The following is a 22,616-nucleotide window of genomic DNA, read 5'->3' as shown; positions in this document are numbered from 1 at the left end:
TCCTGTTTCTAAAATGACCGCGCGGTCAAATCTGTTATAATTATTTCCTCGGCATTGTTCACAGCAGCGAAATACGAATGTGACCGATCACGTCGTACGTTCTGCGAACGGTAAACGACAAATTATCACCGTATATTATACGTTTAATTTGTATTATCTATTCCCTCCCCACCTGCAGATTCTTATCCCGCAAATTTCGTCTGACACAATTTCCCACCACGCCTAATCCACCGATTCGAAAATATAGAAACGTCGCTATGTATTATATACAATTTATGTACATACATACATACATACATACATTACGTGTCAAATTTCTGCCTTATTGCTGCACGCGCAGATAGAAATCCAATCGGATTGAAAAGCAAGAGAGCTTTGCACTCGCCTAACTAATTATATCCTTCCAGTTTTTCCGCATGATTGCATCGATTTGCAACTGCGTATCGTACACACTTATAAGCCGTGCTGCACGCGCGCGTTTTTAAATCGACGACCGACTTTCACCGAAGGTCGTTTTAATTTTCGACCTAGAAACGGGGCGAAGTCGTCAGTTGCAGAGATAACTGATAACGGATTCTATCACTACGTATCATGTACTCCGTACATATTATTCACCTATCACAGGGCCTGGTAAATTCCGCGTTTCCGGCGCGGTACGATTTCTAAAAAAAATTATAAAATTCAGTCTTGCATTATGCATAAATTTTTTTCACCCTAATATAAACTCTTTTAAAAATAAGCATATGTACATAATATTTATACATATAATATATGTAAATACATGATTAATAATTGGAAATATTTGTGACGATAATTGAGACGAATCTTATAGCTGTAAGATATGAATAAACAAGTATTTAAAAAAATTAAAATTCAATCCGATCAGAGGTAAATAAAATCGCGAGCTGCTCGACTGATTGTGAATTTTCTACCGGTTTGCGGCTTCCCGGTGCTGGCTGGAAGCGTGGCGGCGGTCCGAGTAGAAATGTTGTGCACGCAGAGGTGCTGCACACATGCCGGCGTGCCATTGGCCGAGACCAGATCTCGGTCTAACCCGGCTTCGTTAGAGGAAAAAACACTGCGAAGAGCTGGAGGAACGAGAATAAGATTACCTAAGGAATGAGAACATACGAAAATTATTGAAGGAATCTGCAAACGCGGGGATCGCCTTACCGATTCGCGTCTAGTTGTTGATAGTTTTTTTTTTTTTTTTTTTTTCTTATTAGAAACACAAATTTGATATTCACGATCAGAGAGAACAGAAATTTGAAAGGAAGGAAAAATTCATCGCTGTAATTATTGTCAACAATTTCTGTTTTGCACGTCTGGTTTTTTCGTTCCTGCAATTTCCTAATTTAGGCAACCGTCAATTTTCGACGACCCTCGGCGCGGCGCAACGTCGAGGAGGAAGGCTCGGCGTCCGTTTATCAACCGCTAATTAGCGGCACTGACGATTAGCCAGTTTTCATTAATTGTCTCGGTACGCTAAGTCCGCCTCTCTCGCATCATATCGAGTCCTTAGAGCGTGACTGACTCCTTCGCAGCTAACCCTGCAGTGGGTACCTTCGATATGGAAGGAACGGGCACGACTTATCAGATAATGTTACGATCAACGTTTGTAGACGCGTTCTACAGGCGCAAAAGCGATATAATTGCGCACAGGTTGTATATTTTTTCGTATATGCTCGTGTATATTTATAAAGATTTACACAGATGGGCATGCGATTAAAATTTAATGGAAAAACAGAGAAAGAGAGTCGAACGAGACAGGGGGGAAGAGGGGGGGGGGGGGGGGGGGGGAGAAATGTATGCTACCTCACCTTCTTGTTCGATTATATTTTTATACGTACATATTCACGTACGCGTGTTTACTTTTTTGCACTCGTTACGATTTTTCTCAAACGAGTCACCTTTAATCGCGGCTGAAAATATGAAGGATATTTAAACGTCGTGAACCTGTCTGTCGGACGGGTATTACGAAAAAATTAAACTTCGATATTATTCATCATAGATTGTAAATTATTTGAAATCATTTTGAGATATTTACTTTAAAGTTTGTAAACATTGAACGGATGAAAACGAATAAAAGTTATCATCGCAATGTACGCGATTCTCAATTAACTTTGATTTGACAAAATATGATGGAAATTGTTTTTAAAATCTGTCGGAATCGATGAACTTTAAAAACGCAGGCATCATTGAATTATTTCCGATCAAATTTTCCTTCATCCCAGAAGCGAATGATCGAAGGAATCTTGAAATCACTTGTAAGACGTCACAATTTAATGATCGTTTATATCACTGACCGCGTACAAGTGAACTCGCATATTAGAAAAACCTTCTTCCTCACCGGCCTCATCTTAGAATTATAATAACCGCAGCATTCGCCCTCGCATTGCGTACTCCGCAATCCCGTCTAGGTATGTCTCTAGGGCGTCGAGCCGCTCGGTTGGCCCAGACGTCTGGACCTAACGTCATTTCACATTCACCTGCACTCTTGACGGCCCGAACGTCGACCTAGGAACACGTATCTTGCTTGTCTAAACCGCCCACGCCGAAGCCCTTTCCCTCTCTCTCTCTCTTTCTTTCATCCCACAGCAGAGGTAAATAAACCCGAGTCATTTATCCCCCTCCCAACCTTGTTGTTCATTCAAATTTTTCAAATTATCACCTATTCATTCAGTGTTCTTTTATACATATATATATATTTTTTTTTTTGCTCGCAGCAACTTCTTTCCGATATTTTTTCTTGTCCGCGAGTCGTGCATTTCGTTTTTTCAGTCAACCATTTAAATTAATCAATTTTTAAACTGCGGAATGTGATTGAGGATCGAGGAACATGCAAAGTACAGATGTCGTATTGATCCAGTCAAGTTTTAGTATATTATGTAATACATTGCAGTGTTTTTGTCTTACTGCATAAATACGGTATCGTTCCTCGTTCCGTTCCAAACTCCGAACCAACTCGACTCCGTTCACATTCAGTTCTCGATTCTGGGTATGCGACATACTTACAGGTGTAAATGCACATATGCATGCATGTATGACGCAGGTACGCGGTCTAGACGCTAGACTCGGCCGAATAATGAGAAAGACAAAACGAGAATAAAAGATTATATATATTATACGTCTAGGTACACCTCGCTTGCATGCATATACACACACGCGCATATATAACGCACATGCATGTAGTATATGTATAAATCAAGGGCGGAAGCGAACATCCAGCATAGTGATTAGATAGCGCGTAAGATGTACCGTATAACCCTGCTTCTTCGTACTTGTTATCCTACTTGTTCGTGCCCGAAAAAACCTCGGGCAACATTCCTCTTCTCGTCAATTGCCAAATTTACAATAATTTTCGTCGCGCCACCGAAGAACCTAAAACAATCTCTTTTTACAATTAATTCTATTTTTTCCCAATATCAGCTAACACTTCCCGATTTAGTCGCGTGTGTTTGTACGTGTAATATCCGCTGATTCCTTATTTTAAAATCAGTCGTCTAATTTTTTCTTTTTTTTTTCTTTAATCATTCCTTTTCATTTCGTTTTAATTCTTTTCATTGGTGCATGTGTACGAATCTTCTTTGTGTACGTGTACGGAATTCCACTGCTTCCCGTTGCCGTTTTCACTCAGTGTGTGGGTGAGAAGGTATAATAACGCGGCGCCAGCGGAGCGAGGCTCCTTCTGACACAACTTTAAATATCCGTCAGGCTATCTCTGATGTGAACGAGTAAACTCACCCATCAGCCGGCAGTATCGCACTGAAATGAAACGCGTTAAAGAGCAGCAGAAACGGTTCTCAATCCTACCTCATTTTCTCTGAACTTTTGCACACGCTTGTTACATACAATTGATACACCCAGACCATTAACTTCAATTGTAAAGAAATTGAAATTAGATTTTTAACGGGAGTGACAAAATGAACTGCATCATTTTAACGCGGGATAAATTTTTCCAGACCTTTGAGTATATTCAAAGGATTTTCCCTAAATTTAATCAACATTCATTTTACAATCACACGTCTAAGTGCTTTACTTTGTAAAAAGTAAATCGGAGTTTTTTTTTTTTTATAACGCAGAATGAGAAAGATGGGAAATTTTTCACCCGAGTCTGCGACTCTGTATCCGCGGGTTGGGAAGCACTGCGTATCTCGGCCGCGCGTGTGAAATACATCGATCTCTATACCTATATCTATATCCATACCTACCTATATATAGGTATACTCGTCGTGGGTGGAAGGTGGCCGGCTAGGATATTAAGACGGATATACGCCAGGCGGTCGCCATTATATATACGTATGTACATGCGTATATATATATATATATATATATATATATGTACATACATATATAATACATATCGATATTCGATCGCCGTAAAATGGCCGCTCCGACCGGGCCAACAACCCGTCAATATTATAACGTTACACCTTGCAAACTTTTTGCATTACCTATTCTTCTTAGCGGCGTAGAATGTATCGTGTCGTAAATCTTCTCCTTGTCTTACTGGTTTGTCAGTGGAGTTCGCAATTACGTTATACCTGTTCCTTAGGGTACGTAAACGTGTGGGTACGTTCTATGTAGGTCGCGTGAAATTTTCTGCGTAAGCCCTTTCTCGTTTTCATAATCGTACCAGCTGTTAGACGTCGAACGCTGATTGACGAAAGGTGTGAAAAATTCGAGGCGCCGAAATTATTGAGAGAGTCGACGAGAGAGAAAGGAACATCGACGATGCCAATTTCCAAATCTCTCCCCTTTTTTAATACAAATACCGATCTATAGCTGATTGATAATCCAGATTCTTGTAACACGAATTTTCAATCGGGCGATAAAGACTAGCAAATTTTCGAATCCATCACAACGATGAACAATCGTAACAAATAATCCCGGATATCGCACCGTAACTGGGCAATTTATTCCTCCTAAATATATTAGTCGAGTTTATTGACCGTTCACTGGAAATTACGCGCGTGTGTAGGTAACAACCGATATGTGCGATTTGCTCGTGCTTTGTACGAGGAAGTAGCTAACTGAGATATACCTTATACGTGTAGCTGCACCGCGCTCAGGTAAGCTGACACCGACGAAATTTAACCATTCGGTATTTGTATGTAACGCCAACTAACGAGGTCGTCGGTTCTAAAAATTTGTCGATAATTGCCGATCTATACGAAGGAAACTTGCACGCTTGTCATACATGTATTCGTGTAATATTCACGTACACAACACGTACGTCTGCCTCTTACGAAATATTGTGTCTGTTGAAATTTATCGCGTAACCTGTGTTAATTTTTAAAACCAGCAATGCAGGAAGCAGTCCAATTTCGAATCGATGGAACAGTATACCCCGATTTATATGACTATTGATGATAGTAGTAAAACAAGAGGGGTTCTGGACGCAGATTTCTGCTGCCGACACTTACCGACATCTTACTAGGACTCGAACTCTTCTCCGCGATGACGTGACTGCGACGAACCCCTGAGTATGGGTAAGATGTCGGTAAGTATCGGTAGTAGGAATCTGTGTCCAGAAACTCCTTGTATTAATACTCACGATGATTTTTCTGTTCATCTTTTTCAGGGACGTCAATTTCTACGCGGCTGAGACCAACTGGATGTAAAATTTACAAGTCTGCAGTACGTCTTGTGGAACCCGAGGTGGAGCCTCGAGAAAAAGAAGAACAAGGAGGAGAACTTTGATGATCTAAACAAAAGGTGCGTGCAGCTTGGAATCTTTCCCTCATGCAGGGATTTGATGTGACTTTTGGTAGTCCTTTTGTGAGAAACCGCGATGAGCGAATGTGCGCCGCGTGCAGTATCACGTGTGAGAGTAGAAGGCGAGCAGTTGGGACTCCGGGCCGAAGGCTTGGAGGGTGGGTGCCTCTCGGAGAGAAAGACCCGCGCCGCGCGGCACGGAGCGACCTTTAATCATCCCAGAATTTACTACCTTCGAACACCCTTCGAGCGCCCCGAGAAGATACCGTGGCGCTTATTTCTCGGGGCCCCTGAAGAGAGTCGAGATATACCCGCGCCTTCCCAATTGGGCCTCACTGTAAACCCGAAGACATTATCTAAGTATTTTCTATGTTACGTTTCGGAGCCGCGTGAGCAGCTTATAAATCAATTTTATGTTACCTTTCGAATCCATTGTATTAAAAGGCTCTTCCTTCCTTCGACGAGGTGCTCGGAATTTGTCGATATATACACGCAATATCAGTACTTCAGTCTTCGTATTCGTCTTCATTCAACTGAATTCAATCACACGACCGAATAACTACCCAAGTGATCGTTTTTTAAACAAACATCTTTGGCGGAAAATATTTACGTCTTACGCATCGATCAGAAATCTGCATCGCAAACTTATTGACATTTGTATATTTGCAAAAAGCGACATGAGCTATGTTCACTTTGTCCTTGCTCGAATAATTTTATAATTTTACCAAACATGAATTTATTATACTTCCACTTGTATAACTTATCGTTAATTGTACATGTACTTGCTGTACCTACGCAGTTTCATCTCATTTGGTCTCCGCAATGATATTAGGGCTTTGTTAGTAATCTGTCCGTAAAATCATTAATTTACCCGAATTTACCATACGCGATCTGAGTGTACTCAAATATTTACACAATTTGCATAGTTGAATGTCAGGTATACTACAGATATGCGATGGTATGCAGTAATACACACCTACCATACACGTGTATTAGTATGCGTGTGCAGTGAAATCGTCCGGAGAAGGTATTTAAACTTTCAAACAGCGGATAGAATAGAAACCAAAGCAACAAAGGACAAAAAAGTAGGAGGCATTGAAAAGACAGAAAAATAGTGATAATAACAACAACAACAACAATAATAATAATAATAACAACAACAACAACAACAACGGTAATAATAAACCGTGAAAAAGAAGGTACAGAAAAGGAAAAACAAGGCTTTGAGAATATGCAAGGTGGTGGTGGAGGTTTAAATAGTCGAGTTGAAAAATCGACGTCGACTATGCCGAGCTTTTATGACACTGGATTTGGTTAACGACGGGAGGAGGATGGGACCGTTTCAATTTCCCCGGAGGATTTAATCCGACCTGCTGCAGAGTCCCCGCTGCACGATTACAATTAATTAGGAGGATTTTTCAACTGTCACATAGTCGCGTGACGCCGTGAATGCTCGCCGAGATGCATCGCGAGGATGGGAGGAGTTAGGAGACTCGGTAGAGTCTCGCGCCGCGTCCGTGCTCCGCAAGTAAAGACGTACGCATAGACTGTCTAGGAAAGCAGAGGTGCGCGTTTACCTAATAGAAAAGATGCTCGTCTATGACGCAGGTGAAGTTGTACGCGTGTGGTAGCGAGAGATATAGAGGTATGTAACCGTTAGAAGACAAAACCGGCAGGACGAGTCGGAGTCCTTCTTCTTCTCGTCCTCTCTCGCCTTTTGATCCGTACTCTTCTCGCTTGTACGATAAGCGCGTCGTCGCGGAGGGTTGCTTTACGGAGGTTCTTTTTATTGCGTCCGAAGCAGTGGCGAAGGTGGAGGCGGTGGCGGAGGCACGCTATCTCGCTGCCTCTCCACCTACACACCTCCGGACGCCTCCTCCTATTTGTGTTACAGACGCACAACGACAACGCGCCGCTCTCGTGTGTTCGAGTTATGATAGGATGAAGATATCAGCGGCCGGCGTTGCCTTGGGACTTCGGAACCACCCGGCCTCCGATGCACGGTGAGAGAGGAATGCGGCTCCCTCTATCCTTTGACCGATTCCTTCTCCCAATACTCCTCTTGGTAATACGGGGTGCAACTCTCTCCCCTCGGTTGTCGTTTGGCCCATCGAATCGTGGAAATGATGCGGAAGTCTACGCGAAGCTTTTCATTCCGTCATTCCTGTATCATCTCGGAATGTGATCTACGCGTATGTCGGGGAAAATTTAATTTTATGCGACTTGAAGAGGATGTAAACCGTACATTCTAATTTGCGTCGTTTGCGTGCCACGTGTGAATTACTGCTGTGAGCGTGCGGAACTGAAGCCCAGATTAACGAGGGATTATTGATAACTGACCGGTGAAATGCTAGATTTGTTCATATTTATTAGATAGTTCGTGAATTTCGAAGAAACGAACCTAAAGGATTCACGATTGAGTTGATAGTATTTCTCTTTTGAACGAGGTTGGAGTTGGTTCTTGATACCTTTTGCGATAGTACCGCTAAACTGAAAATGTAGCAACTTTGAACACTGGGTAGAGAGATGCTTTGGTACAGCCCTGAATTTACTTGGGGGTCTTGTATATGTACTACATCATAAGTTTCTACGGTAGAAGAAGTAGGTGCATATGTAAGTATATGAGAGCCGAGCTCAAAGGCGGTCCGTGGAGGCCGAAATATAGTAATCCATTCCAGAGAGTATCCTTATCTCTCTTCCTCTCTTTTTCTCTCTCTCTCGCTTCCCGCCGGTGGTGGAGCGTTATTCGACTCACGCGCTGCTCGCGATCGTCAAACTTCGAAGGTCCCGCGCCGACGAGATCAAATCGGAAGGTTAAGGTCGCGCTATCTCCCACCAAGCCGCACCGGCTTCTCCGATTTATTCCCGCCCTCGAAGCTAGGTACGTAAAGAGGTTCGTGACACGGATGACTGGTCTAGTTGCTGCATAGCGACTGTCACGGCCAGACAGAGAGAGAGAGGAAAAGAGAGAGATAGAGAGAGAATGACATTGTGGGACACAACACGCGCGCGGACACGACGACGAGCTCCGCGAATTATATGGAGATTTAGCCAGTCGCTCGTCTCGAGAGAGCTACGGGTCGCATTATTTTGAGAAGCAAAAATGACCGGTGATGTCGATGCTCTGGTCGATTGACGGATGCACCGTTCAACATCGTCGTCGCAATCTTGCGAAGCATGGTGTTTGAGACATTTTGAACGGTTCGCCATTGATATGCGGTTTTCGAGTATACTGTACCATTAAATGTTATCCTGTAAAGTTACGATTGAGGAAAAGTGATTGCGGAGAAGAGGTTTAACGAAAAGCGTATATATCTTTACGAACTCGTCGCCATGCTCGTGCACGTATATGTACCTATGTTCGAAAATGATCTCTAATCATTTTTCACCGCGGATCACGAGGTGATCCGTTAATTCCTCACACCAGATTGTATGCAACACGGTGGGTATAACACAACCACAACCTGGTCTTGGTCGGCGGCGTTGGCAGCGGCAGGTAGCTGTAGGTATACCTGTACGGTCCAGTACTACTACTCGAGTCTCGCCGCGCAGAAGGCATTCCATCAAGAGATGGTATCGAGAAAGGAGTGCGGTTCACGGGAGAATAGGCCCTCTCCTCCGTGCGGCGAGGAGGCGCATAGCAGCTTAAGAAAGAGAGAGAAAGAGAGAGAGAGAGAGAGAGAGAGAGAGAAGGAGGAAAGGGGGAGGAAGGGCGGGAGGAGCGGCGCCCGGCTAGACGGGCGAAGAGAGGGCGGCAAGAGATATTAAAGGATGTTTCGTCGGCACCGCCGCCACAACGAGAAGAAGCGATGGGAAACGGTGGATCGAGAGAGTCGGGGAGAGAAGAAGAAGAGGAAGGTCCCAGAGCCAGGGACCTCGCGGTGGGGGCATCCTCCTGCGGTGAAGAAGTCCTTGGTGGGCTCCAGGTCCTCGAGGACTCGGGGCCCCGGTATGTACGTGACTCTCGACGCTGCAGGGGCGAAGGAAGACGAGGACGAGGACGAAGGCGGGTCCGCATCAGGAGGAAAAGACCGAATTGCTTACCTGCCAATTATGAAAACGATCTAGCGCTGCGCCGAGCTGAGAGGATTCCTTGATCAGACCGGCGACGAGAGGACGACCGTTGCAGCAGCAGCGTCTTCGTCGACGAGTCTGTTGCGCGTTCGTTATTTACATGCGCAACACAAGGAGAGGAGCGCACTCACGGATACGACTCTCCATCGCTTCAACGTTCAAATTCAAACCGTTCGCGTTCGTTTCGGCTCCGCTCGGCACGACGCTCGGTTATCTTCGGACGGAACTTGAATCAGGACTACAGCCAACCGTCACCACGCACGCTCACCTACACTCCGAGTTAGGCCGTTTTGAATCGCATCATCGTTTTGCCCGAATCCGGTTCAACGACGATCTTCTCGCTGGAATGTTTCGCGGATGTCGATACAATTACGACTTGTTCGATAGAATCAAACCGGTGCAGGTTCGTTATGCCCGGTGATTCTGGTCGCGGACGGTCGCCATCGTTACGACATAGTCATCCTTCTTTCGGATGCATACCTATCTGCTACTTTCTTTATCCCTTCACGATACTCTTTAATCGATTTTTCTCTTCGTGTTCTTAGGTCGTCCTAGTCGATCGACTGTGACTCTTGTATGTGTTTGTGTGCGCGCGAATACGCTTCAACTGTTGGGTTGAAGTGGCTTCTGACGAAAAATGTTCTATCCTGTCTTCACTCACTTCCCGTGCCTAATTAAATTTCTGGGAATAGTTTGAACTTTGAATATTAGGATACCTTTTCTTTTTCGAACCACCGGGAACGTACGGCTGAACACTTGGATCCGTGTAATTCGGTCTTTTCATTTTCTACAACAGTATCTGGGGCCAAAATCCTTGCACCGACGACTGAGTAGAGTTTCTGGGAAAACAAAGTCAAGTGTAGAGAATGTGCGTCTACTCTGCGGCACGAAGCGAAGACCGATGAGTTTGGTGCAGCAGAAATCGTTGAGCATGAGGTAAAAAAGTGGACCGGTTAAATTGAGGCGGAAAGTCTGGCGTCGAGTTTATACCTACCTGCAATACCCTGCAGCGCGGATCTGGCGAGTATTCGTACGGTTGTGGTAAAAACCGATTATAGAAGCTTTGAACTTTCGCGGGACTAAGGAGGAGAATTCTATTCCTGAACGAGTGTCCTTGTCGCTTTGCGTCGTCGCGGTCTGGCTCCTCGGCCGTCTGCCTTCCTGGACCATAAATAGCGAATCTTTACACATAGATGGGTTTAAAGGTCTGCAGGCACGCCGCGCGCCGAGAGAGCAGCTTCGAGCTGTGAGACAAGGAGGCTGAGGACGTGGTATGCGGTCCATATACACAGACAAACTGGCATCCCGCTCGCACACTCGATCTGCTCCACAGCATCGCGGCAAACTCGCCTCTCGTCCCACCTTCGCAAGGTGATTCACTGCGCTCCTGGCGCACTGAGCTCAACCATCCTCGCGACGCTTTACTTACTGTGGGAATGAAAAAAAAAAAAAAAAAATAATAAAAAAAATATGACACTATTACGACGACGACGACGACGGAATTTGCCGATCGTATATAATATCGTTAATAAGCCAACGCGTTGTTGGGAGTTTCAACGGGGCGGGCGTGTGGAAACGGATGGAAAACGAAGATGAAAGAAAGAAGCGGAGGAAAGGAAATATTCACGGTCAGCAATTTAACTATAATCGTTGTCAGACGTCAGTCGCTTTTCTTGCCTTGGGTTACTTCTTCTTTCCTCTCGCTGCGCAGACCGCGCTTCTCTAATTGTAAAAGAGAGAGAGAGCGAGATACACGGAGGGGGAGTGAGACCGAGAAGTGCGGCACTCCACGTTGGCACAGGGGAAGAGAGTCGTAAAACATCACGTTTCACGTTTACAGCCCCGATGGTAGGTAGTGGCAACGGTGGCAAACCTTGCATGCCTGGGTTCGTCTAGGTGTGCAGGGCGTGCTGCTGGTGCCGCGGTGCTTTGATTTATGGAAATACTTCCTGGAATCTCCGTCAGGCTCGTTTCTCCCTTTATTGGCCAAGAATCAGACGCCGACCGCGATGATCCACGATCGCCGATAATCTGTCGATCAGTTTTTCGTCGATCCTTGCTCTCCGTGTCCCGATGATCTCCTGCGCCCCCCAAGGAGACGCAGGGATTAAAGGGATCGAGACCCAGGCTTGCCGGAGAACCACCTACGCCGGATCCTCCTCGTCCGCTGGACCAACCGGATCGTCAGAGGCGGTGGGAAACCGCCCGGAGGTATTCTCGAATTATGCAAACTGTTACAAGCTTGAATGTGTATTCAATTGTCTGGGCGCTCAGCGACAAACATGCGGAATATACCGGCGCAGCGGATGAGGCGAGGCTGAAAATCGGTGCCTCGGTGACCGGAAAATTTATGCGCGCAGACGGTGGATCCTCATTCAATGCTAGGCGAAATTATTCGCTCTTTGTCTCGGAAATAGATATAAAGGTGCAAGGCTGAGGAGGCACAAGGACTACGACCGCCTCCGCGGCGAGTGTCTTTATACATCTTGGTTTTATGGTTCGTGAAAAGAGTTTGTCGCAAGTTTCGTGAAATGCTGCACAGCCACCTGAGCATCAAACAAGTAGGTAGGTACTCGGAGGTGTTGCAGTAATGGGAATGTATTCTTGTGGTTATGAAAGGTGCCAACTTGAACGCCAGTGTCTCCCTGAACGGTGATAATTGCCGTGATAATTGTCGTGAGAAAGAGCTTTTTTGTCGGGTGTATAAGAAATAAAATACGTTGCGTCCCTGGACGACTGCGAGCGTGATGTGGAGGAAGGAAAGAAATAATAAAAGAGTACTCCAGCATCGCGTGAAAGAGGTACTGTACCTACGGAGTTTTAAGAAGATTCGAAGGATCTTCAAACATACCAAATGGATGTGTACATACATCTCGAGCCTTCGTGACACACGTCGTAAAATCAATCTTGAATTTTCTCGAGAAATGTCGTGATCTTTTCTATTGGGTAATTATTTTCTGTTTAAAACGATAATTGTATACGGTTGAACTTGATTTTTCGACCAGACATCATTCCGCTGTGAACACTTTCCCGCGACTGGCTTCACGGGAATCGCGTATACTTCGTGAACGTATGGCGAAAACACAATAAAGGCAAAATGTTTGACTTGTCATTAACGTCAAGACGATAGGAAAATGGATGAAAGAAATTTAAACCCTGCTGCACAAAAGGGATGGGTATCTGTTACTTGAACAGCGACTGTATTGCGATGCTGAACTCAGATACTGGATACCGGCGAAGCCAGAAGATAACACGGGGTATAAATAATCGCAAGAACAAGGTATGAAAATTGATTATCGCAGGATATCTGATTTCGACTTCATACCGTGCGTGAAGGTAAAGTTAGGTGCGAAGCTGCCGTATTAAATGCAGATGTATCATCGGCGAATACCGAAAGCATACATTGCGTAAGAAGAAGTATATCGATGCGAGGAGGAGATCGAGAAGGAAGGAAGAAAGGTGGACGGGGGAAGGACAAAGAGACGAAGATAAGCCCTATCGGGTGGACGGAATCTTCGAAAGAAGTGATCAAAACAAGGCGACGAGTCCGTAACAAGATCGGGGTTCGTAAGAAAAGAACTGACATAACCCAGAGGCGCTTGACCCAGCGCGCCATAAATGCCGCCGCTGAGATGAAACAAGTCCCGTGATGCATAGGAGCAAAACATCCAGGTAGTTACGCTAAATACCCCGGATCGATACAAAACCTGATCTGGATTACGTACGTGGTGATTGACAATCATTCGATCGCCGCGATCGGTTGGAAGAGTTTTTCACCGCACCTCCACAATTTCTTCTTCTCGCCATGGGTTTTTTTATGCCTTTTCTCCGGCAAGTCCGACGGTTCCGCGAACTTCCCGAAACGCGTTTTAATTAGGCGAGCGTGCCTCGCGTCGCTCCTCTATATCCCGGCAGCTCCTCCAGGACCTCTCGTAGCTGCCGCACCGCACCGCACTCTCATCCCGCCTCCATCTTCCGCCTGCCTTGCCCCCACGGTCTAACCGCGCGTCCGTGCAGCCGGGAAGGAATGCGGTCCTACGGGCCGACCGGCTTACGGGGTTGTGTGATGGTCCTGCGAGTCCCGGTTGCCGGGCCACCGCCGCCGCACAACGACCGACCAACCATCCAGCCATCTCCAAACACCACGCGGAACAAGAGAGACGGCGAGTCGACGCAGGAGAGGGAGGAGAGTCGGCCGAACGCGCAGGACCTCCCTGGACACGTCGTGGAGGTCCTTCGGGCCCTCCGAACCGGACCCGCCGACTGATTGTCCGGAGAAAATAAAGAGCGCGGGACCCAGACTGCAGGCTCATTTTTCCTCTCCGGCTCGTCAGCCGGGGCCCCGAAATGGAATCATTCTTGTGCTGCCCGTACCAACTGCCGTTGAAATCAGAGATTCCCCTCCGTTGGCGCGTTTTCCGGTCGAGTTCGGCCGCTGTCTATGGGACAGGTCGGAAGTGCGCCCGACAAAGGTCAGCCGATATCAAGGCCGGACGTTCACGGATGAGTTGATACGGTGAGGAGAGGAAAGGCGTTCGTTTGGCCTTAAATTTCTCCCCTCGATACCGAGGGACTGATAACGAAGCAACTCCGTTCCGAGCCTATCAAAATATTCCAACGGTTATACACCGCGTGCGCGCGGAGGGCGTAGGTGGTGCAGTGGTGCTGATAGCGGCGGTGCTCTTTCGAATCGCCTCGTTGTGTCCCTCTTCCGTTCTTCCCCTCCTGTCGTCGGCACTCCTCCGCTCTTCGACTTCTCTCTCGATCCATCATTCGGACGGTTTTCCATGACGCCACCGTTTTCTACAAGACCATTCTCAACTACCGACCCCTGTCGCATGTTGTTCACAGACAAATCACGAACGCGTGGGAGAGAACCGTCGCGTAACGGATGTCGAAACGTAAAGTAAAGCGTCGCTTTATCGAACGATACTCCGAGTTTGCTAATTCCTTTCAGATTTCAACATTTCCTCGACTACGTTTGGAAACCAATTCCATCGGACTGTGGCGCACGTCGATCTTGGGCCTCGGCGCCGTGGGTTACAACATGGCGCCCTCCCTCGAGGAATCGCGTTCTCACGTTTCGCATGTAGGAAAGAGCTGTCGCGAGCTTAATTAAGGACGGACCCGAGACGCGGATTCGCCCTCGAAGCTGACCTTTGTCGTTCTTCGGATCGGCTTCTCCGTTCGCGTCTCCCAGCGACAGCGGCAGTCCGAGTGTACGTGTTCATTCTCCTTTTGTCTTCATCCGCGGCTTCGCTCGCCATGGTGGAGAACTCGAGTTGCTCGAGGCGTACAATTCGCGAAATTGCACGTCTCTCCGTCCCCCGATCCTCCGCCGTCCGTAACAGCAACGAGCATAAACACGCGTCCATGTGTTAGTTTTAGTTGACGACGTGTACATAACGTCGGACTTGCGGCCGGTCAAATGTCCAATTTTCTGTCGTGATTATAAAACTCTCTCGTTAAACATTAAACTGTCGTTCCTTCGCGTTAAACGTTTCACTCCGCGTTCCAATGATGCTGATTGTTTAGCGTTTGTTTCGGGTATTACACTTGTCGCATAGAAATATACGTAGATGTTTAAGTATTTTTGAAGAACGAAGGACTTACGGCAGACATAACCAGGTTTATAATCAGTCAGCGCCGTGAGGTAAATACTTCTTGTGGATTTGTAGGAGGAATTCTACTTCGAAGACCTCGAAGTTACGTGCTACAGTGAAGAACCCCGTGATGCCTGGCATGTGCAGCGATCCCGCGGCAATTTCGAACAAGCCATGTATGGTGGAAGATCTCTACAGGGAAAGGCGTCAATTTACGTAATTCGTTAATACGAGTTTCAACAACCGACTAAACGTCCGGCATATTTATAATTAACAATATAAAATGCAGCGTCTAGGTATACACAAATGAGCCGCATACGGGAGACGGAGTTAATTGCTCAATTCGGAGTATGCAGCAGGAGTAAGGGTGGTGGTGCGACAGGAATTACGTGAAGCAGAAGAAGAAGAAGAAGAAGAAGGAAAAGGATGACGAGGTCTATAAATAGGACGGTGGAAGGGAAACAATTAGTTTGAAAGTAATAAAACTTGTTTAACCGGGGGAGAAGACGCCAATCTAACGAGACCCTAACCCTAACCCTGACGACGACGAAGACGAACAAGGCGAGGAGATACACGGAACGCGGCTGACGGACCCAGGAGTCAATGAATCTGTTGGCCTTTTCCCATGCTCGACGCACGCGCAACCGCTCAAAACATATCCACAACCATTATCTTAAACTTACAGACGACGTCACGCGTCTTCCACAGGCCGAGTTGATTGTGCCTACCAAAAGCTGACTCATTTCTTCGTGCACGCCGTCTTGCGTACCGTAACGTTTGTGTCTATGCAATAAAACCCAGCCGTCGTTATCCAAATGAGAATATTAATTACGACCTACGCCGCGTTTACTCTTCATACCCCCTTCGTTACCTCCGGGAAATGCCGAAAACCGTTACGACCGTTCCTCGTTCAAATCGTTGAGGAAATCGACCACGCGCAGGTTGCGGTGGTGCAGGGTAAAGGTCAGAAACGCGATTCGTGCAATTTGTGAAACTTGGAGGAACGAAAACCTCCGAAACTAGCGTCTACACACCTACGTGAGGAACGTTGGTTCTGCCGGCAGCTCGACGATATTTCTGATCAATAGATAACACGAGTCGACTAAAAAACAAAAAATTCTCGAGTTTCTGTTGAGATAAGTAAATTTCGATTCTATGCATCGAATAAAAATGGAAAACCTTTGTTTATTGCTTATGAATTTTGTTTTTATCTTTATTACAGTGATAAATAAGTCTTCAAGTTTTTGGTTCATAGCTAATATGGGTGCCTGTGAGGAAGAAAAGGGAAAACGTTTTCACCAAGATGCGATGGACTTTATCGTTATTAACGTTATCAGGGGCAGTTTAATGAGAGCATGAGGGGAGATTACGTCTGGGGTTTGATACGAGAAAGTCCGTACGAAAATATAAGAAGTACGAAAAATATTAATTTTTAAACTTTGTTTATCAATTCTTTTACATTTTCAGTTTATTATTAATTATTATTCTTGAACGACACTGATTTAAATGCAAAACCGAAGTCTGTTCAACCGTTATCTACAATAAATGTTTGATAAAATAGGTAATCTTCCTTAAACTCCGAAACATCGTTCTGGTTCCTACAAAAACAAACTTTATATATTAAAACTATATTTTCATTCACTAGTTACGTGGAAGAAATCGAAATTTTACATCTAGAACCCAGACTCAAAATTCTTACTGACCGGTGCAACTAATGTTGAACACGGTGTATGCGGTTGTCGCAGAAACAAACTTAGCAACGAATGATTGTAATTGATTGCGCTCGGTGGAGGAGGAACGATCATCGACACGGATGAGGAAGACGCACCGCAGCCTTGGTCAATATGAATTTAGGTACATATGCCGCACGAAGTGCCGGCGGTGAGCGAAGGGACGAGGCTTCAGGTGGTGGTGGTGGGTGATCCTCTCGCAGGGAGCCCGTGGCGAGCGCGACGTCGAGGAACGCACACATGTAACGTACAAGGAGTATCGCGGCAAAGTTCTGATAAAGGCTAAATTACCGACCAGCCGCCCCTTTATTTTTCTTGCCTTTGGGCCACGGAGTTCAATTTGCTCTTTCGTTCCCTCCTCCGTCTCGCTCGCACCTCCGGGACGAAAGCAGCAGACTCATTCCACGTCCGGCTCCCTCGCCTCGTCTTCGGCTCTTTCGACTCCCCGGCCGTCGCGGGAGGGCGGCGGTAACAAGGCGGTGAGACCTTCACGCGCTGAACGTTATGGGTGCCTATGAAGAGGGTATAAGAATTGGACGCATCGAGATACCGCTGCTGACGATGAGCTGCGCGAAACCGGCTGACGAAGAAATATGAGCCCGGCAGGTTTGGGAGTCGGCCACTTTTGGGGGATGATTCTCCTCCGCATTCCGGGAAGTCTGTGCAGGATCCAGGTATAGAAGAACCTCGTGAAAATTGCGTGTTGTACAGTTTTGGTGGGAAAAAATGGTCCGAGATTTTCGAAAAATCACGATTGCCGGACCGAAGAAACAATACGCGTTTTTGTTTTCCTCGGGACTTACCGGTGCTTCAACTTTTTTACTTATAGGACAATTTTTATGGCATTCGAGGGGGAACGCGGCGCGTGATATCCTCGTCGGACGAATGGCGGCAGCGGCGGCGGCGGCGCCTGTTTACCCTAGGTCTCAAATATTGAACGTCCACTCGTCGTATAACGTCGTCGTCCCCCGGGGAACGCGATACACGACCAGTGTACATGCGTGCTTAAAATATTTAAAACATTCAGGGAAGATGAAGAAGCAGGAGAAAAGAAATACACGGGGGAGAGGAAGAACCCGGGGATACGAAGTGCAAGGTGGAACCCAACGTACCCGTGCCGACTTACATACACTTGTCCCAGAATCCCATGGAGACTCCGACTGACGGACACAGGAAAATCAAATATTTGGAACGAACTATACGCGGGGCATGTTTTCAACCTCACGTACGACTTTCACTTTTGAAAAAGAAAAACAAAGAATTTCTCTTTACCTTTACTTCAATTTTTACCCTCACGCACAAGCAAAGGTTTTTCGATCTATTTTGTAATATGCTATCACAAGAATCTATTTCCGTCGGTTACACTGTCAACGAAAAAATTATAATACCGTTTGCAAAACGAAATTAAGTATAATACTTGTCGAGGAGACTGAATCAGAGTTTAAATTCGGTTGTACAGAAGTAAAGAGCCATATTCTTTGTGATTTCACCTTCTTTCAATTGAAAATTACGGTGATTTGCAACTACGTTTTGAAAATTTATACGCTTTTCTCAGGAGCTTGCGAAAACTAAGTATATATTATATGAATATGATGATTTCGACCCGACAAAAATTGAATTTCACTGCAGACACGTGAAACGTTAAAAACGTTGTGCGTGATTCTACAAGGGTTGATCCTTGTCTTATATTCTCCTCCTTCTGGTTTGGAAATCAAGCTACAGCGTGCCTTTAACTCTTGTGTTACGTTCATATTTAACGTCCGAAAATCTGAACATATCAGCCCGTATTACGTACGCTTGGATGGCTCCCTTCAGCTGTTGGGGACATTTCTTTTTGATATTTTCTTTGTTCAATGTCCTCGCTACATTTCTGGCGAATTGGTATTTTTGTCAGCAGTTTCAGGTGTCTGATTCTAGTCTGTTGAGCTCGTTGCCTATCTCCATTCAGGAGTCATCTTTTACAGATACCTTTAAGTCAAAACTGCGAAATTATCTAGACAGCCTAAGAACTTCTTCCAATTAAATGAAAAGCACTCATGCCTCATGCCTTATTTCCTATTTCTTTTTTTTTTGGATATCCTCTATTTTCTATTAATTCGAATTTATTATATACTTTGTTTTAAATGTTTATATCTTTTATGTACTTTCTCGTACATCGGAGTTGTCCTTGGGGGGCTCATCGCTCCACGACATTGTTAAATAAAAGCCTCTCTCTCTCTCTCTCTCTCTCTAAATTCCTCCTCTCGGTAAATTCCGTCACGGCGAATTAGAAAGTGTATTAGGAAAATTCGAGTAACAATAGCGGTCCGCAAATTAAGGATAGTGTGAGTTAGCTTCGTCGAGTCGCGTACAACGGTACACAACTCGTGTACCGATATTTCCTTCCTTGGGTTTTAACACTTTCAGGGTGTCAAAGAAATCGCCGATAGATTATGGAGGACCGTGGAATAGGTATGCTTGCCTTTCCCACAGTTAAATCCCTCCCAAGGAGTTCTACTATGCAGGGACCAGTCGCCGCGGTTAGTGAAGCGGTCGTCGAAGAAATAAGGGCCCGTTTTTTTCTCGTTCGTTCTTGGAAAATGGCGTTTTCAAGGAGAGGAATGTTTTTCTCCCCTAACGAGCTTTGTCCTTTGCAATAAATTTAAACGCTAAGCGCCGTCTCTGCCTGAGACCTGCAGCCCTTGTCTCGTTTTCTCTCCTTTCGGATTTCACCCAGGTCTTCCATTGTACACTTTCGTCGTCCTCCTTGTACTTTTGTCAAACGTCCGTTCGGTTTTTCCGTTACACGCCTGGGTGTAAAAAGTTTGAAAATTTGCGAAAATCGCGCGTTTCCTGTGCAAGTCTGTGAAACGGTGCAAGGTAGCGGTGAACTCGCGGCGATGCTCCGGCGTCGGGTGTATTAAATTCGAAAATACGAGACGCGTCGGCATCTGAATTCCTCCGGAATTTCCCCCCGACGTTGTTTCGGGTGTGGTTCAAGACTCGTTTTCTGGAGTCCCGGAGCGGCCTGTCTGCGCCGAAGAGTACGCGTCGAGGGCAGATTTCTCTCCGGCCACGTCGAATGACAGGAAACACAAAACCTTCGCTCTTCGAGTTCTCGAACTCGGGTGTTTAAAGGGCTGCCTCTTTTCTACACTGTTCCTCGGCCCGATTCTTTCGCTTGGTTAATTCTACATCTTTTTTCGGCGGAACCGTTTAAGGAATCTTCTCACTCGGATTGCAGTGGCGGAAAGTGAGGGGGAGATAAAGCGATCGGAACGCGCCCGCAGACCGGAAGTGGACGTCTTTTTTCCTATCTTTAATCCTCATCCGGAAAAATCGCAGATAAACTCGGACGCCTTCGTTCCATAAATATACAAATAGGTATTACAGTAAACAGATGTATGTATATATACTATGTATACATACGATTGCAGCCTGCAGCGTTTATTGAGCGAACTTGTTGACCGCGGTAATATTTCTCTGTTCGTTTTATGGGCAGAATATTTGAAGAATTCCTTTCTATCTCTCTCTCTCTACCCCCCCCCCCCCCCCTTCCTCCCTTCTGTTTCTTCATTTCTTTTCTGCAACTTTGTATCCTCTCAATTAATATTGACTATATTATACGTGTATATACCGATAAATGTCATTGAAGGCAAAACAAAGTAAAGTTGAATACAGATGGAGGGATAAAAAATATGTTTGATAATAAATTATGGAAATAAAAAGATATCGAGTCGATGATCCGCGTCGTGCAGAACGAGTTTTGCCGCGAAATTAACCTTTCCGTTGGTATTGAATTATATGGAATGTGCTTCGGATCGATCAGTGGCATTTTTTAAACTTGTGAATATGAACCGAGGATTTTTCGCTACACGTGCGCTGCAGCACCGTGAGAATATTAGTTGCTATTTAAACATTCTTTTCTCGTTTTTTTTTTTTTTTCAATTTTTTTTTTCATTCTTACATACAAAATTGCGGAGGGTTATTAGCGGTCGAAAAGTAGCAATTTCGTCGATCGAACGTCGCGGTTTGTAAATAAAACAGTCGAAAAAAATATAATTAAAAATCAAACTAACCGAAGAAAAAGAGTAAAATTATACAGTCATAAAATAATGAAATTTATAGGTATCTAATACTTTATAATTTTGTATACGCTCCGCTGCTGGCCGGTTGATACATCGACGATGTATAGACGGCCCGTCCTATACTCCATTCTTACACGACATGAGAGAGTTGGGCTTTTTTAAATGCACGGGAACGCAGCGCGTACGTCGGACGCGTTTTGTTCCCTCGAGAAGCCGAGAAGAATGTTTGGGCGTATCAAATGCACTGTCATCTGTTCCATGTCGAGGGGTTTCCGACTCGTTTATCATAGAAATTATAATAAGGTGCACGGTCGTAATTGTTTTTATCTTATTACTCGGAGCCCGTATGCGGCTTGTCACTGTGAGAAAACTTTCAGGTTCGTTATTTATACAGGCATCTTGATTGTAAAATTTTTCCTAAAAATGTTAAAAACGATAATCCGCTTCTGAATAGTTTGATCTTTTCTTCTTCGTCACCTAGTATCTTCGACCACATTTTTTTTTTTCGATTTCTTACACCTTTTGGCAGAATTCTACCATCTAGAAGCAGGTTTTAAACTATAATTGCCTTCTAATATCTTAATCGAGCGATTACCGTTGTGCAAATAATGTTATAAGCTACAATGTAACAATATATCTTTACGCGTCAGTCACCGAAAAGGATATACGAAAATTTGTGACGAGCTGAAAAATATTAAATCCTAGGTGATTTTCCGTTAAAGTTCGTCGAATATTATGTTTGCAAATTTGTACATCCATTGCATCAATAATTATTTTACGCTTATATATTATTTCTCCAACATCTGTATTTGACACTGACATAAATTATTGTTTGAACTCTTCTTGGAACGCTCGTAATGTACGTTATAAGTTATATATATATATGTTAGATACGTATACATATGTTACGAAATTGACGTATATTTTAACGAAACAGTTTGAATGCTCACATAGATATATGCTTACACGATCTGTTGGTATTCAATTAAGCGGAAAGTTGCGCTCGATTTATTTTATGTACAAGCTTAATCGATTCGAAGCTGTCTTAACTGCTAAGTGCGCATATTTATACTTATTATGTATCGAGCATATACGTATTTTACATATGTGTAACGATTAGCACAAGTTATCTAGACTTTCGTCGAAAATCGTTATGCGATAGGCACGCGCTTGTCGCTTTCCAGCTAATTTTATCATAGTGAAAATATCGTATACATATAACGCACGTACCTACGTATGTAAACAGGAAAACGGTTAATGATACGCAATCGCGAATGAAACTGAGGATCATTGGATCATAGATGAAGTTCACGACCCGCCGCAATTATTACGTATGACTGTGGCCGTTTACAAAGCACATATATATAGACTGTACAACCGAAGAATTCTGTTTCTTATGCATACGTGACCCTTACATATCATCG

The 22,616-nt window shown here is 44.9% G+C and overlaps 1 protein-coding gene across 1 annotated transcript in view; it reads left to right on the top strand.

The window, feature by feature from the left end:
• CycD (cyclin D) overlaps positions 1-22,616 on the top strand; it is a 120,977-nt gene that overhangs the window by 54,903 nt on the left and 43,458 nt on the right. Inside the window, exon 3 of the mRNA XM_046630742.2 lies at positions 5,585-5,718. The gene's annotated coding sequence lies outside the window, so the exon portion shown is untranslated. The remainder of the gene's footprint in view (positions 1-5,584; positions 5,719-22,616) is intronic.

The sequence above is a fragment of the Neodiprion pinetum genome, chromosome 6 (assembly GCF_021155775.2).
Source record: "Neodiprion pinetum isolate iyNeoPine1 chromosome 6, iyNeoPine1.2, whole genome shotgun sequence".
NCBI classification, from domain to species: Eukaryota; Metazoa; Arthropoda; class Insecta; order Hymenoptera; family Diprionidae; genus Neodiprion; species Neodiprion pinetum.
Note: the sequence above shows the minus strand (reverse complement) of the source record. Positions and strands in the feature narration are given on the sequence as shown.